Source organism: Echinops telfairi, unplaced genomic scaffold (assembly GCF_000313985.2).
Source record: "Echinops telfairi isolate 266 unplaced genomic scaffold, ASM31398v2 ScPeMD7_18;HRSCAF=68, whole genome shotgun sequence".
Taxonomy (NCBI): Eukaryota; Metazoa; Chordata; class Mammalia; order Afrosoricida; family Tenrecidae; genus Echinops; species Echinops telfairi.
Genome location: NW_022103915.1, coordinates 64,210,341 through 64,227,022, shown reverse-complemented (window position 1 = coordinate 64,227,022; position 16,682 = coordinate 64,210,341). Strand labels below are relative to the sequence as shown.

The 16,682-nt window shown below is 40.9% G+C and overlaps 1 pseudogene; it reads left to right on the top strand.

Annotated features, from left to right (window-relative positions):
• The first annotated feature begins 6,975 nt into the window (after nt 1-6,975).
• LOC101660738 lies at nt 6,976-8,779 on the top strand (annotated as a pseudogene).
• Nucleotides 8,780-16,682: the final 7,903 nt, after the last annotated feature.

Genomic DNA, 16,682 nt, shown 5'->3' with positions numbered 1-16,682 from the left:
TTTTCAGCCACTGTGTCAATCCATCTCATTGTGCTTCTCCACTTTTTATTGACTGCTTTACCAAGCATGCTGTCCTTCTTCAGGGGCTAGTGCTTCTTGCAACATGTTAAAAGGAAAATCCTGGCTACACTTCCTCCAAGAAAGATTTGTTCATTTTTCTGATAGTCCATATAAAATTGATCTGCAATATTCAATATTCTTCACCAGCACCATAATTCGAATGCATCAATTATTGTTCAGGCTTCTTTATTCATTTTTCAGTTTTTCTGTGCATCTGAAATCATTGAAAATGCCTTGCCTGGGATTAGGTGTACCTTAGTCTTAAAAGGACAACTTTGTTTTATAACATTTTAAATATATCACTGACACCCCATTCTCAATTTATCATTTAACTTTTTGATCCTGCTTCAATGAGTGCTTATTGTGAATCTAAATGCAATAAAATCCTTGACACTGTCAATATGTGTATTTTGATATCGCTCTTTTGTCCAGAGACTTTCTGATTTCTTTGATTTGTGATGTAATCCACACAGAAGATTGTAGTCATTCATGTTCTTCAGAAGGCACAGCAAATTCTCTTTGAAATGTTTATGTAAAGCTCATAGACTAGGTGCATTGCCTTAATTAATATCCACTTTTCTAGTTTCTAATATCTATGCAGTGGCTACACAAATTCCCAGACAAAATTCATGATGAATGGGTTTTTAATGAACTTAACAAATAACCCTGATAAATGCTCAGGATAGTTGTTTACCAGGACATGTTACAAAATTTCAGGTCTGCTAATAAATGTCCAAAAGGGACATATCACTCTGCTTCAAACCTCAACCTAAAGGCAGTCAACTCAAACTCCATGGATCAACAAACCAAGCTCCCTGATTTAAGTGCCCAGAGGCACCCTATTCCTGTAAGACTTCGTACAGAGAAACTCAGCTCAACTTCCACAGATCAGTAAGTCCAACTTCCCCAATGAAGTGCGCAGAAGCAGCTCACTCCCTAAGCCAGAATCCTGAACTAAAACTCTCATCTAAATTTGCTCCATGCATTGGGAAGTCCATCATGCTGTTCCATGCTCTGACTCCTGGTTCTGTTGCTTCTCCTTTGATGGTATAGGTATCATCTGGATGGAGGAGGTTCACTACACAGGGATAACGTGTCCAGATAATGTGTTTCACACCTGTCTCTTGCTGGTAATCAGGTCCCTCTTCCTACTTCTCAGAGGGCTAATTTTATACCCAGAAGGAGAGCTCTTCATGCAATCCTCGTCACAACTGCTCACACGTAGATCCTACCAGTAGCTTCCCCTATCATCTTGTCAGACTGTAGCACCTACTATACAGCCACAGTGTTCAATACAGCGTGGTACTGGTATAATGACAGATATTCAGACCAATGGATAAGAATTGAAAACCCATAAATTAAATCATCACCATACAGAAAATGATCTTTAATAAGGGCCCCAAAATAACAAATGGGAAGCAGATGCCGTCTTCAACAAGTGCTGCTGGAAAAAATGGATATCTAACAGAAAATTAAGCAAGACCCTACTTAACTCCATGCACAAGAATAAACTCAAGATGGATCACAGACCTCAGAGTAAAAACCTAAGCTATTAGGGCCATCAATAAAGGAATTGGGACAAACCAGGTAACTTAGGCTCAGGGAATGCATAGGCTATCAGAAACAGGGAAGGACACAAACACAGGTGGGAGAACAAATTGACAAGTGGGATATACTGAAGATAAAACATCTGTGAATATAGAGATAGGAACTGGAAACACAAGGAATCCAGGGCAGATGATCCCTTTAGGACCAGTGGTGTGAGTGGTGATACTGGGAGGGTGGAAGGAGGGTGGGTTGGAAAGGGGAAACCAATTACAAGGATCTACATATGACCTCCTCCCTCGGGGATTGACAACAGAAAAGTGGGTGTAGGGAGACGTCAGACAGTGCAAGATCTGACACTATAATAATTTGTAAATTATCAAGGGCTAATGAGGGAGGGGGGAGCAGGAAGGGAGGGGGAAAAGGAGCTGATGCCAGGGGCTTGGGTGGAGAGCAAATGTTTTGAGAATGATGAAGGCAATGAATGTACAAATGTGCTTTACACAATTGATGTATGCATGGATTGCGATAAGACTTGTATGAGTCCTTAATAAAATGATTTTTTTTAAAAAAGAAAGAAAATGTTTTGAAAAGTATTATGCCAACAAATGTACAAGTGTGCTTGATACAATGGATGGATGGATGGATTGTGGTAAGCATTGTATGAGCCCCCAATATAATGATAAAAAAAACACCTGTGTATAATGGAAAACTTTGCCTAGTGAGTTAATGAACACACACAGACTGGGAAAGCATCTTTAGCAATGACACATCAGATAAAGGCCTTATTATTAAAATCTACAATACTCTGCTAGTCTATAATAAGAAAAAAAAATAGCTCATTGAGAAGGTGGACAAAAGACCTGAAGAGAAGTTACACAGGGCAGAAATCCGAATGATCAATAAACATGAGAAAATATTCCTAAGCATTAGCCACAAGGGAAAGGCTAATTAAATCAACTTTCAGATACTACCTGATACCCTCAAAGATAACCCCATTCAAAAACTCAGAAAGCAACAAGTGTTGGAGGGGATGTGGTGAGATAGGAATGCTTGTCCACTGTGGGTGGTTCGGGAGGTATGTGCAGCCATTATGGAAACTGATTTAGCCAAACCTAAAACAAATGGAATTCAAGCAACCACATGTCCCAGCAACCCCCCTACTGGGCATATACCCAGAAGAAGTAAAAAACAGACCAAGACCAGTCATCTGTGCTCCAAGTTCATCGCAGTACAGTTCAGTCACAAAGAATTGGAAACAGCCCAAATTTGCATCAACCATTGGGTGGATTAAAAAACTCACATACATACAATCGAGTACTATGTATCCCTAAAAAGTAGTAATGAACACATGAAGCACATCACCTCATGGGAAGAGTTGGAGGAAATTATGCTAAGTAAAGTAAGCCAAGCACAACAGGAGAAGTGCAGCATGAATCCACTGAGGAAAACCAACATGAAGCAATGAACTAACAGAAAGGTTATGGGGCCCATCCCAATCTCAGCAACGCCGACCCCTCCCCAGAAGAATGCACTACAGAGGACAGTACTGAAGATTCAGCCCTGGGAGAAGGGCAGGTCTACCTCAACAACATGGAAGCAAACTAAGAAGGAGAGAGAGATAAATAGCATCCTGACCACCAAGCCTCATGCTGCTTGGAGCAGCGGTCCCACCATGAGACATGACGCCATGGGGGCAGCACTGGAAACAGTACAAGAATTGTGCCCCATCTGACCCCACACACACCGGGGCAAAACACGAAGGGAGTGTGACAGAGCAGCAAGGGAAGCAAACCAACGAAGACCCAGAGAAATCCCAAAAATAGACTTTGGAATTGGTGGGCAGGACTTGATACCTCACCAGATCCAACTGCAAAACATTCATAAGGGTCAGTAGACAGACCTGGAACTTTTTAGAGGCTTTCCCCACCCTCATGTCTATCCATAAAAGATAGGCAGGGCAAACAATTCTGAAGAGAAAACAGTGGCACCAACAGCTCCAGTGGGACAAGGCAGGGGGGCGGGTGGGACAGAGGGGGAAGCCAACAAGCCCAGGGACAAGGAAACAGCATGAGATCTAAAATTGATTTCAGGGAGGGAATAGAATGCCTGGTGGTGTTTTATCAAGTGCAATGTAGCCAAGATAAACTACTGAGAACCCAATGAAGGTCGAACATAATAGTGGGATGGGAGGAAAGTACAAATAAATAGAGGAAAGAACTGGGAGGCAAAAGACATTTACAGAGGTATAAATATAGGCATGTACATATGTAAATGTATTAATATATAATGATAGGGATATAAGTCTATATACATATATTTATATGTTAAGTAGTAAGGTAGCAGACAGACATCGGGTCTCCATACAAGAACTCCCTCAATGCAAGAATTTTTGTTCTAATTACTTGGCATTCTGTGATGCTCACTTTCCCAACACAATCACTGAAGGCAAAATGGGTGCATAAGCAAATGTGGTGAAGACAGCTGATGGTGCCCAGCTATTAAAAGATATAGTGTCTCTGGGTCTTAAAGGCTTGAAATTATACAACTGGGCATCTATCAGGGAAGGAACAAAGCCCACATAGTAGAAGCATACCAGCTTGTGTGATCACGAGGTGTTGACAGTATCAGGTATCAGGCATCAGAAGAACCATATCAATGCAAATGAGGTGGGAAGCCCCAAGGAGGTGTGGAGACCCAAAACCTATCTGTAGGCAATTAGACATCCCCTCATAGAAGGGTCACAAGGAAGAAACAAGTCAGGCAGGGTGCAGCAAAGTACTGACAAAACACACAACATTCTTCCAGTTCTTTAATGCTTTCTAACTCCACGCCCCACCCCCCACTATCTTGACCCCAGTCCTACCTTACAAATCTGGCTAGACTGGAGCATGTAAACTGGTACAGACAAGATCTCTCAACACACAGAAACCAGGACAGCTAAACCCCTCAGGAACTGTAATGGGAGTAGTGATATCATGAGTGTAGCAGGGAGAAGGGGGAGAAATGGGGAGCTGTTTGCAATGATTGACTATCACTTCCACCCCACTCCACCCCTGTGGGACGAACAACAGAAATATTGGTGAAGGGAGACAGTGGACAGTGTAGGATATGAAAACAATAATAATTTATAAATTATCAATGGTTCACGATGGTGGGAGGGGAAAAAAGAGGAGCTTATCCCAAGGGCTCAGATAGAAAGAAAATATTTTGAAAATGATGATGACAACATATGTACAAATGTGTTTGATATAATTGATGTATGGATTCATATAAGAGCTGTAAGAGCCCCAAATATGATTTATTAAAATAAAAAATTAAAGCATTCCCAGGGAATTCTGTAGGTGTATATAAGCTAGGTAACTTAAACAGAAAGCACAAATCCATTTTAGATCCTTTAAAGCTGTCAAAGCATACGCCATGGTGTCAGCTTGATGTCAACTCTCATTTTGAAATGCACAATTATTTTCTTTTGTTGTTCTCTGCAGCTCCACCTTTACTTCCCTCTAATCTCTGCTAGCTCTTTCTTCTATATCCTCAAAGACTTCTTTTGTTCTTCCTAGACTCTTTTCAGAAAATTTTGAGTGCCAAATGTCATCTCCCATATCAAACCATTACTAATGTCCCAAGATAATAAAACATAGAAATTCCTATCCCAGGTAGCTAGGCAACAAATGCTTAAAAGTGGGAAATGTGTGGAATACAAACAATCAAAATGACAAAAATTCCAAAGATTTAGCCAATTTTAATCATTTCTATTATAGACTTGATTTATTGTATTATAATCACATGGTTTCACCTATCACTTTCTATTTAATGTTATGTTGAAGAGCCTTGATCTTCACTTATTTTAAATACTCAGCACACTCATATCTTTTCCTTCTGGATTTTTGTGCTTGACTTGCTTCATTTAAAAATTTTGTCTTTAAATATTCATAAACACCCTGTCAGGCTGTACCTTGATCAACCACTTTTCCATAGAGATAGAGGCAGAGCTATCAAATTGTAGTATGCTTCAAAATGACACGGAATAGCATTACTTTAGCTCAGTGGGCGGTTAGAGATATTTCTCTCTTGATGAGCCTGAGGCCAACAAGTATTCAAACATGTTCAATTCTTTGGGAAATACCCAGAGGCATCAAGATATCCAGAAATCTGCTCTGTGGTTAAAGCCAACCAGCTAGACTATAAAAAAATCAAAACAGTAGTGGTGATTACACTTCAAAGAGCACAGAAATAAAAAAAAGAAAGACAGATCAATAAAGCTTATTCAAATATAATTTGTTGGGTGTAGTTAACGAAGCTTTTTTTTTCTGGATTGGATTCAGTGCCTGCATTGCAATAGTGGTTCTGTTCCAGAAATAAATATGACCCTTCCCGAGGTAGCACTTTTTATGCCAGGTTTTCAAGTGGTTGTAGTTTTGAACGCAAATTAACTGAGATTGTTGCCAAATCTGGCTAACAGAATTATGTAGGAATGATGTTGTCAGCCTCTGCCTTCTCTGGTTTTGCTCAGACAGAGCTACTAAACTAATCTACATATTGGATTTACCCAACCATTTCTGATCCAGCTTTATGGAAGCCCATGTGTTTGTTGGTTTGGTTTGGTTTTCAACAGCTCCGTATCATAAACTGTAGCTTACAAAAGTAGTTCACATTCTCCATTTACATATCTACTTAACCAACTAATATTTGCTGATCTCCATTGAGAGTGGGTTGGGGCTAGATACAGGAACAGTTTATTCGTGACAGTAAACAAAACTACCATATCTTATCTCCTCTGGCTTCTCCATTGCCAAGAGATGGGTTCAGACATGCATCTCTGCCTTTTTTACCTACCAGGACACAACCATTCCTCCCAAGGCACTCTACTTCTATGCTGGCTTCTAAAATCCATTGCAGTGTTACAAAAAACTCAATAACAATACTCAAAATATGGTTGTTTATTATGGAAGTTAATAAGTTGCCACGAGTCAGGATCAGTAACCAGTAAGAATATGGTCCTGAGTTCATAGCAACACTTCTCTTTAGCCAGCAACCAAGTAACCACATGGTCCCTTGGCCTCTACCATTCTAGACCAGGAAGCCTGCCTGTATTTATGTCTCATAGTCCCATAATCTTGGTGCTTCCCCTCTTGCTCTGTCCAATAGTTTCTGTGACATTCTCTCCAGGGTCTTAGCCTCCACCACTTTAGACAGAGATCTGGAATGTGCTCTTCTGATGGTCCTGGGCATTCTCTCTCTCTCTCTCACATTTCAAAGATGGCTCAACCATATAGCCATGGGAGTGGTAGTAAAGACTAATTCTATTACTGTTATACATGTATTATTTGCATAGCCCCACCCAATCATTTGGTAGGCATTAAAAACATGGGGCAAAGCACCAAATTAAGAAATGTTATTCCACCACAGAAACAGTAAGTTGAATAGATAAATTTTAATATAGAGAATTGTTATTTATCACAGGTAAATAATGTAATAATGGATTACATTATTTGTAACAATGGATTACAAATAATCCATTGAAGTAATAATGGATTACAATAGAAAGTAAACAAAATCTACTAGATATAAGAGAAGTTGAAGTAAATATCCCTCTATCTCTAGGCCTTAGAATGGCCAAGGATGAGACCACTTCTTCAGATGGAGAGCATGATATTCTGCGTGGGTTCAAATAAACAACAGCCACTATAATGTCTTGAAATTTTAGAAGAGTCTTTATTAAGGCATGCCGACTGCAGGGAAACTAAAGACTTTTCTCATGCCACACTCCTGAGTAAAACAACTAGCAAGCTTATAAAGGTGAAAAGCACAAAAGTCATTTGGCTCATTATCAAGGACCTTTTAGTTAAACAAGCAAGAGTGACAAAAGCAAGAACAGTACAATTAATGGACTGATTACAATATCAAAAGAGAACAATATAGGCAAGGGTCCTGCGTCTCTTAGCGGCAGGTGCAGGCCCAGCCCAGCCCAGCCGTCCACGGAGCGGTGCCGGCAGAGCGGCCACCGACTGTCCGGCGGCCTGCAGCCCCGGAGCGCACCAGCCAGTGGCACCCAGGAGCAGGGGGAGGCTACAGGAGCAGAGGCCGTGTCCCACGAAAAGAGTTTCCTGGTGTCCGGGGACAACTATGCACCGCCCAACCCTGGATACCTGGGGGACCCCAGTCCCCATTGCCACCCTATGGACAGCCTTCCTATCCCGGGGGGCCATACCCTCAGAGCTCCTTCCAGCCCACACCCTATGGGCAGCCAGGGTACCCCCAAGTGCCTGCCCCCTACCCTCAAGGCCCTGCTTCGTACCCACAGGGGTCATGTCCCCAAGGGGACTACCCACAGGGGCCATATCCCCAAGGAGGTTACCCGGAACAGCCATACCCCCAGAGTCCCTTCCCCCCAACCCCTATGGACAACCTCAGGTCTTCGAGCCACAGGACCCAGGCTCTCCTCTGCATGGAACGACCATGAGGAAGCGCCACCGTCCTACTATGACAACCAGGACTTCCCTGCCACCAACTGGGACAAGAGCATACGACAGCCTTCATCCGAAAGGTGTTCCTGGTCCTAACCCTGCAGCTCTCGGTCACCTTGTCCTCCGTGGCTGTGTGCACCTTTCTCGGGGGTGTGAAGGACTTTGTCCGGGCAAACGTCTGGACCTACTATGTGTCCTACGCCGTCTTCTTTGTCTCCCTCATCGTCCTCAGCTGTTGTGGAGACTTCCGACGCAAGCACCCGTGGAACCTCATTGCACTGCCCATTCTGACTGTCAGCCTGTCCTACATGGTGGGCATGATCGCCAGCTTCTACAACACAGAGGCCATGATGATGGCCGTGGGCATCACCACCGTCGTCTGCTACACAGTGGTCATCTTCTCCATGCAGACCTGCCGCGACTTCACGTCGTGCATGGGGGTGCTGCTCGTGAGCGTGGTGGTACTGCTCATCTTCGCCATGCCCTGCATCTTCATCCGCAACCGCATTCTGGAGATTGTGTACACCTCTCTGGGCGCCCTGCTCTTCACCTCCTTCCTGGCAGTGGACAACCAGCCGCTGCTGGGCAACAAGCAGCTGTCCCTGAGCCCCGAGGAGTACGTGTTCGCTGTGCTGAACCTGTGCACGGACGTCATCAATATCTTCCTGTACATCCTCGCCATCATCAGCTGCGCCAAGGAGTAGCCACGCTGCCGCCCACCGGGACCCTGCCCCTGGCATGCCCGCGCCACCAAACCTCCCCCTCTGGTCCCGGGCCTGGCCTCGGTGGAGGGTGCCCTCGCCAACTGTATGTACACCGCAGACTCTTCGTGTGGACCCGCATGGCCACGCATGGTCTCCTTCCTGTAGCCCTCTTGCCCTCCCTGGGGCAATGGCAGGGTGTCCGTGCCAACCCCGCCCCCACCCTTCACTGTTGCATGAGCCTGCCTGCCAGCCCTGCCCAGGGTCTGGGGGCAGCACCAGGTCCCAGGGAAGAGAGAATGAGCCAAGAAGAGGGTGCAAGTCTCCTTTCCTGCCCCATCTCTAGCCTGGCATCACCGCCTCTCCCTCATGCTGCAGTGCCGCCCTCTCAGGTGGGAGGGCAGGTCCTCACCTTTGCTGAACCCAAGGCAAGGGTGGGGGGAGGGGGCTGGAAGAACACCACCTTCTGTTCTGATGTCATTAAAGTTCAATAAGCAGGAAAAAAGAGAAGAATATTAAAGAATAGCAACATTAAATATAACAACCTGGCTCCGGGGATGAAGGGTACATTCTGGGAGCATCTGCCAGTGGGGCTTTCTGAGAAGGGAAGGGCCGAGCAAGCAGGTCATCTAGCAGCTAATGAAATGGAATTACTTTGGTTAGTTTCTAGCAGCTAATGAAATGGAATTACTTTGGTTAGTTTGCCTCATAATGTGAGAAGATGGATTATTGTGACTCACTGAAAGGCAGAGATGTTTCTGTGAGGCCCTAAGAGTAGAATTTGCTAGAAGTTTCTCCTCTAGATGGTCTGGGAAATTCATTGAAGATAAGGGGCATTCTACTGTGAAGTGCTTGAGGGAATTACTGGGAGAAGTTGGTGGCTGCTAAGTGCTGATGGTTGAGATTTTAAACCATAGGTCACAGAATTCAGGTGTTGAAAAAAATGCACAGATGCTGCATTAAAAAAAAAAATCACCATTTGCAGGGTCCTTGCCTAGATTGTTGCTGGTGATCCCCTCTGATCATAATTGAGTGAAGTGAATAGCCCTGTTATCAGATAGATAGCATTGTCAATTATGGCAGACACAGGTCAAAAATGGAATATCTTATCACTTGATTTCCTTTTTGACACATTTTAAACTTGTTTTAGCTAAAAAGCTCATCAAATGAAATCAAAGATCAAGATGATGCTCATTTGTTTGTTTTTTTTGATGTGGGAGCACAGTGCAATTGAAGTTGATTCCACCAGGTCACATTGTTAATCAAGCTTTCTATTTAGAGGTTTTTGAAGAGATTACATAGTGTGTGACAAAAAGGCCTGATTTGTGTCAGACAGCGAACTGGTTTTGCCTCCATGACACTGCACCTGCTCATTCAGCCATCCAGGTGCACACATTTTTTGCAAAAATGAGCATGCCTCTCTTGTCCTCTGCACCTCATTCACCTGACCTCCCTCCCTGCAACTTCCTTTTGTGTCCTCGATTGAAGAGAGACATGAAAGGACAGCGATTTGAAGACATAGAAGAGGTGAAGGAAAAAAGGAGGGAGGTGCTGTCAACGATCCAAACAGATGGGTTTGAAAAATGCTTCCAAGAATGGAATCACAGATTTGACAAACATATTAAGTGTAAATGGAAAGTATTTTGAAGGTGATAAGGATGTTTTGTTAATTTTTTTAAAAATACATAGCTTGAGAAAAATTCTGGATTTTTTTTAGGGAGTCACCCCTTCATATGTTCATATGACTTGACAATATTTTCTTTCATTCTGTGAGTTGAATTTTAATTTTATTGTTATTACTTGAAGAACAAAGGTTTTTCATTTTGTTGTAGCCCATTTATTCATTTCTTCTTGAGCTATTTATGCTTTTGTTTTCTTACCTAAAAAACATTTCCTAACCAAAACCTTGAAGATTTTACTCTTATATGATCTTCAGTAAATGTTATACTCTTAGTTTTTGTTTATACCCAGAATCTACTTTGAGTTAACTATTTATAGGGTGTAATGTAGGTGTTAGATTTATCCACTTGAATGGGATATCCAGCTGTTCAAAGGATTGAACTTTTGTTGAAAATCAATTGTCTAAAAGTTTTAGAGATTATTCTAAATTGACAATTCCATTCTGAAGATCTTTGGTTCTGTTCTTATGTCATTGAATACTGTTTCAATTACTGCCGTTTTGTAGTAATTTTTAAAATGAGAAAGTGTGAGTTCTACAACTTGGTTTTTAACTACATCTGGGCCTGCTTTGCTAAGCTCCCAAGCTGCTGACTATTGGTGACCCACCCTGCCGTTTGCTTCCTGTGGACATTCTCTACTTGTCTTGCCCAAGGGAGGAACAATTAGAAGGTTGATTTAGGACTTGGTGCCTTTCTATGAATCATAAAAATTTTTGAAGCCTAATAATAACAACAGCATATACATGTATTTTAAACAAACAATGTTTCAAATACAATAAAAACCATTTTGTGGTTTCTTATATATGTGCAAGCGATATATATGAGAGTACATTCCCATAAAGGGGTTCTGTGGCCCTGTTGGATCAGCATTGGACTGAGATGACAGTGGGTGTGATTCTGATTTTATATGCACATAAATCTTTTGTAATGTATGAAGACAATTGTAAACAACTAATGAGTAAAAAAAGTTACAAGGAGTCTTTAAAATGGATGCATTTACTTGAAAAAAGGAACTTGAAAGGAAATTTAAAACTTTAAAAATCTATATTTAAAAACAAATTATATACTGAAATTTCCACAAAACTGAAATATATAATTCACATATGATGACTATGTGAGAACCAATTAAAAGTAGAAACTCAGTGAATATTTGAAATAAACAATAATAACTATTCAATAAGGTAGCATTTTTCTTTTTGAAATGACTATTGAAAATAATAAACTCACAAGATTGTGGTATATTAATAATGCACTTTAAATAATAAATTTTAAAAAGTGTTAATTAAACCACATTGTTATATAATAAAAGAGTAAAAAGGAATAACTAAATTAAGCATAAACAAAACAGCTTTTCAGTTGGTATCTGAGCACTTAATCATTTGACTATCAGGGTTTCTTCATCTAGAGGGATTATATGAATTATACCTATATAGGTTAAGCACTATAATTGGGCTAATTCCAGTGCATATTGACCATGCATACAGTTTCTAAGACTAAATTTTTAGGGGAGCATAGCATCACCAGGATTCTGTACCAAAGGATAACTACCCCAAACCAAACCAAACTGCCACCAAGTCAACTCTGATTCATAGCAACCCTATATGAGGCTGCAAATATTTACAGTATCAGAAAGCCTCATCTTTCTTCTGTGGCTCTTTGAATTGCTGGCCTCATGGTTAGCAGTCCAATACTTACCCAACATTACCACAAGAGCTCCTTGTATCAAAGGATGCAGAATATCAATATAATAAAACTTTATACTCACTCATAATCAAACTGAGAAAACCCTTCTATATTGTTGTTGTTAGGTGCTATTTAATTACATTTACTTACTGTCAGAAATAAATTACACTTCAGAAATAAATTTCACTTATGATAAATCGATTCTGCCCTTGGGTACCATATGTGTGTAGCCTAGAGCTGCTTCGTGGGGTTTTCTAATCTGTAACCTTTCAGAGATGGATCACCAGCGTTGTCTTCTGTGATGCCTCTAGATTGAAACCAAAATGTGTTCGACAGGGTTCTCTAGAGAGATAAAACCAAATTGCTGATAATTTAATACATTTATTATAAAGATAATTAGACATATAACAAGAAATGAACTGTTAAATCATATACAGATAAACATATAATACAAGAAATAAACAGTTAAATTATAAAGCACTACAAATGGCTCAGTGCAACTCACATCCGTGAGAGAGAGAGTTGTGAGAAACTAGCAGTCCTTCAAGTTCAATCTCTCTAAATTATATGGCCTTCAAAACAGTCCATCTGGCCTGACTGTGTTACTGTCAGGTGTCCCTGAGTTGGTTCTTAAGCATTGTGGGCCTACAACAGAAGGAAAAACCACCCAGCCTCCATCTGCACAATCATTGCAATGTTTGAGCATATTATTGCATTTCCTGTGCCTATCCATTGGATTGGGGGTGTTCCTCATTTTTGTTTACTCTCTACTTCACCAAGTATGATGTCTTGCTCCAGGGACTGGTCTCTCCTGAGAACATGCCCTTAGATCAATTCTCTCAAACCTCATGTCTGAGAAGCATTTAGAATATAATTCTCTCAAGATAGGCTTGTTGATTCTTCTGGAACACTATGGTTATTAATTAATATTTGATAAACAACAATTCAAGTACATTAAGTCTTCTTCAATCTTCCTTATTTATTCTCCAGTTTTTGCATGCATATCCAAACCTTAAGCCCATTGCAATAGAGTTGCTTCCAACTCTTAGTTACCCTAATTAGAGTTCCTAGGGATGAAAATCTTTATAGGAACAGAGTGTCTCATCTTTCTTTCATGGATCGGATGTTGGGTTTGAACAACTTACCTTGAAGTTAGCAGTCCAATACTTACCCCACATACCATAACAGCCCTTTTATGAGGCTTTTGAAAAGACCATTGTGTGAGTCAGACAAACCTTAATGTTCAAAGTGAAATATTTGCTTTTCTTTAACATTTTTTGAGACCTTCAGTAGTAAATTTGTCCGTGAAATATGTCATTGGATTTCTTGACTGCTGCTTCCATGGGCATTGATTGGAATTCCAAATAAAATAAAAGCTGTACTCTATAGAAGCAGGTTTGACATTTTAATCCAATGTTTTATGCAGACTTTTTTTTTCTTTTTCCTTTTTGATAGGCAGCATGTAAAAAACTATTTTAGTTCTGCAAATAAATCTTCAGAGACACCACAGTATGACGCTTCCAGCCTGCAGTATTTTAGGTGTATTGTTCCAAGGGTCGGTGGGCTTATCCACGGTAGTATATCCACTTGCATAGTGGGCCTAGAAACCCACAGCACTGACTTGCACCAGTTTCCTGGTTTTGATGCCATTATTTCTCTGTTGCTGCTTTTCGTACCATCCTCCATGTTATAGCTCTCTTTCTCTGTTTTGGGAACAAGACGTTTCAGCACAGGGACCTTGAGAACAAAGGATGGGATTCTACTGAAACTCTTACATTAGAGAGTGCAAGATATAGAAATATATATATAATTTATTAAGGGTTCATGAGGGTGGGAGGGTGGGAGAGGGAGGGAATAAAGAGGAGCTGATATTAAAGTAAAATGTTGAAGTAAAATGTTTTGAAGATGATGATGGTAGCATCTGAACAAATGCATTTGATATAATTGATTTTTAGATTGTTATAATATCTGTAAGAAAAGCCCCCAATAAATGATCAACAATAAAAAATAAAAGATTAAGCCAAGAATAACAAAAAAGAAACTCTTTTTGTATGTTAATGAATCCTCCTGCCTACCCCCAGGGATGACTCAGTTTAAACCTAATGGTTTTGTAAAACTGACTAAGCCTCTCTTCAGGGTTTCATACACCTTGTTTGCCAACACCACCCTTACAAAGTAGATTGGCACTTTTTGATTCAAAAGATAGCTGTCCATTCCCATTGGTAGACCACATGCACCTTATTTGCTAAGACCCACTCAATCATTGTGTGACAGTTAAAAGACTATACAGGGGGCCCACTATACAGGGGGGAAGTATGGACTGAAAACCTTATGCAGAACTTGAAATCTTGTCACATACTGAAGGCCTACCAAGTTGAAGCAGAGCATTGTCAGAGGTAATCCCAGAGAAGGGGTCCCTGAGTTCAGAAGGCACTCAAAAGGTGACTGATGAGGAGCTGCTTTCTCAAAGTAGAGTCAATCGTGGTGCTAATTTTCATTTGTTGAGTTGGGACAATTTGGGATGAGAAAAACAAACTGTAAAAATCTGCAGATAATTGGAACTTGGGAAGTGCAAAGTATAAATCCAGGAAAATTGGAAGTCATCAAAGATTAAATGAAATGCATAAAGATCAATATCCAAGGCATTAGGGAGCTAAACTAGACTTACATTGCCATTGTGAATTAGAAAATCATGTAGTTTACTAAGCTGGAACGACACAATCAAGAGGAATGGCATTACATTCTGAGATAAAGTTTATTGTGCCAACCTGGCTGATAAACACATGTGGGGTTAATGGAAGAGCAGAGAGAAAAATGGCTCAGTGAGCCTCGCCTCCTAGCTTCTGCTAGACTCTACTGCACTGAGTGAGGCTTACATGCAAACTATAGTTTTTTCAAGTGTGCACCCCATATATCCGCAGTCCAAGATCTGGTTGACAGAACATCCCTCTCTGGGTTCAGTTGTTCTCATGGTTCTGTACAGATGCACAAAAGAGGACGAAGTAATGCACACACTCAGACCTAACGGTTCAAGCTGGATGTGCGCATGTGTTACATTCCTTCCCAATCTTTCCCCAGGTGAATCACTGACTAAATACAATGGCGGTGGAATGGGAATAAAAGGCGCTGCTAGAGAAATGGCTAAGGAGTAGGAATTTTTTTTAATGATACCGCAACAAATCATGCTATATAAATCTGACTTCCTGATGCACTAAAATTATCTCATGAGAAAAAAATCCCTGCAATGTCCAGATATGTCTGTGATAAAGATCATAGTAATCATAATAGAAAATTAAAGAAATGCTATATTTCAAAGATATTTATAATGTGGTTTTCCAAAACTTGGCTTTTTTGATGGCAGCATTTTAATGAGATTTTAAATAGCTTTTTATAACTTCTTTGCATTGCTTTATTTGTGACAAAGAATATTAAACAAGTTGTTTATTATAGTTTTCAACACATACAATGATTTGGTCTGCTAATTAGCATTACAGAAGCAGACGTGATGAAATCCCATGGAAGTGCTATTTATAGGGAATCTAAATTTCTTCAAAGTAAATGTGTTTACTATTAACTATCTTTGCAGAAGAAATACATATTACTAAAGCTATATAATTAAAAGTATAAATCATACCTAATGGACCATGTTTCAGATTGCAATCAATTACAAGGCTGAGATATAGTCAATTAATATGACCTTTCTAGCCATTGTGGTGCAATTTAGAAATTCTGCCGCCAAATGAAAATTTAGCAGTTCAAAACCACTAGGAGCTCTTCAGGGAAAGATGGGGCTTTCTACTGAGAATTACAGTCTCAGTAATGCACAAGGGCAATCCTGCCCTGACCTACAGGGCCACCACGGTCAGAGCTGACTCAAAAGCAGTGAGTTTGGTTTCTAGCCATAAGTCCTTATGATATATATTCTATTTCTGAACTCTATGCCTTTGGCTGTAATCCCATTTTGGAGGTTGTTCTGTGTTACAGGATGAAAGTAGGGTTGATTTTTAAAAGCCATCCTATTGCAGGGTGTGATTTAAGTCACTACGGTTTGTTTTCCTTGAAGGTATGATCTGTTGAAAGATCCGAACCACACTTCTATATAAAGCTGTCTCAGAAGCAGGAACAGGGGAAGAAATCTCAGAACCATTAGAAGAGCACGCTCCAGATCTCTGACTGAAGTGATGGAGGCCAAGAACAGAGGCTGTGGAACGGGGTAAAGGACCTGGGTGAAACCAGAAACCAAGGCAAGAAAATCATGAGACAGAATAAAGGAGCAGGCCACGATTGTGGAACTGTAAAACAGAGTGACAGGCAGCTTCGTAGCCATGAAGGCAGAGGACTGGAGGGAGACTTGGCTGCTGGCTGAGGACAGGTGGTACTGCGGACCGATTAACTATATCCTTAGTGTTTACTGATCCTGACCTGAGTGAACCTATTAACTTCCCTACTTTTGTTGTTGGGTGCTGAGTTAGTTAATTGTGCCAGCCTGGCCGATAATCACATGTGGTGCTGGTTGAAAGGCGGAGGGATAAATGGGTGGTGAA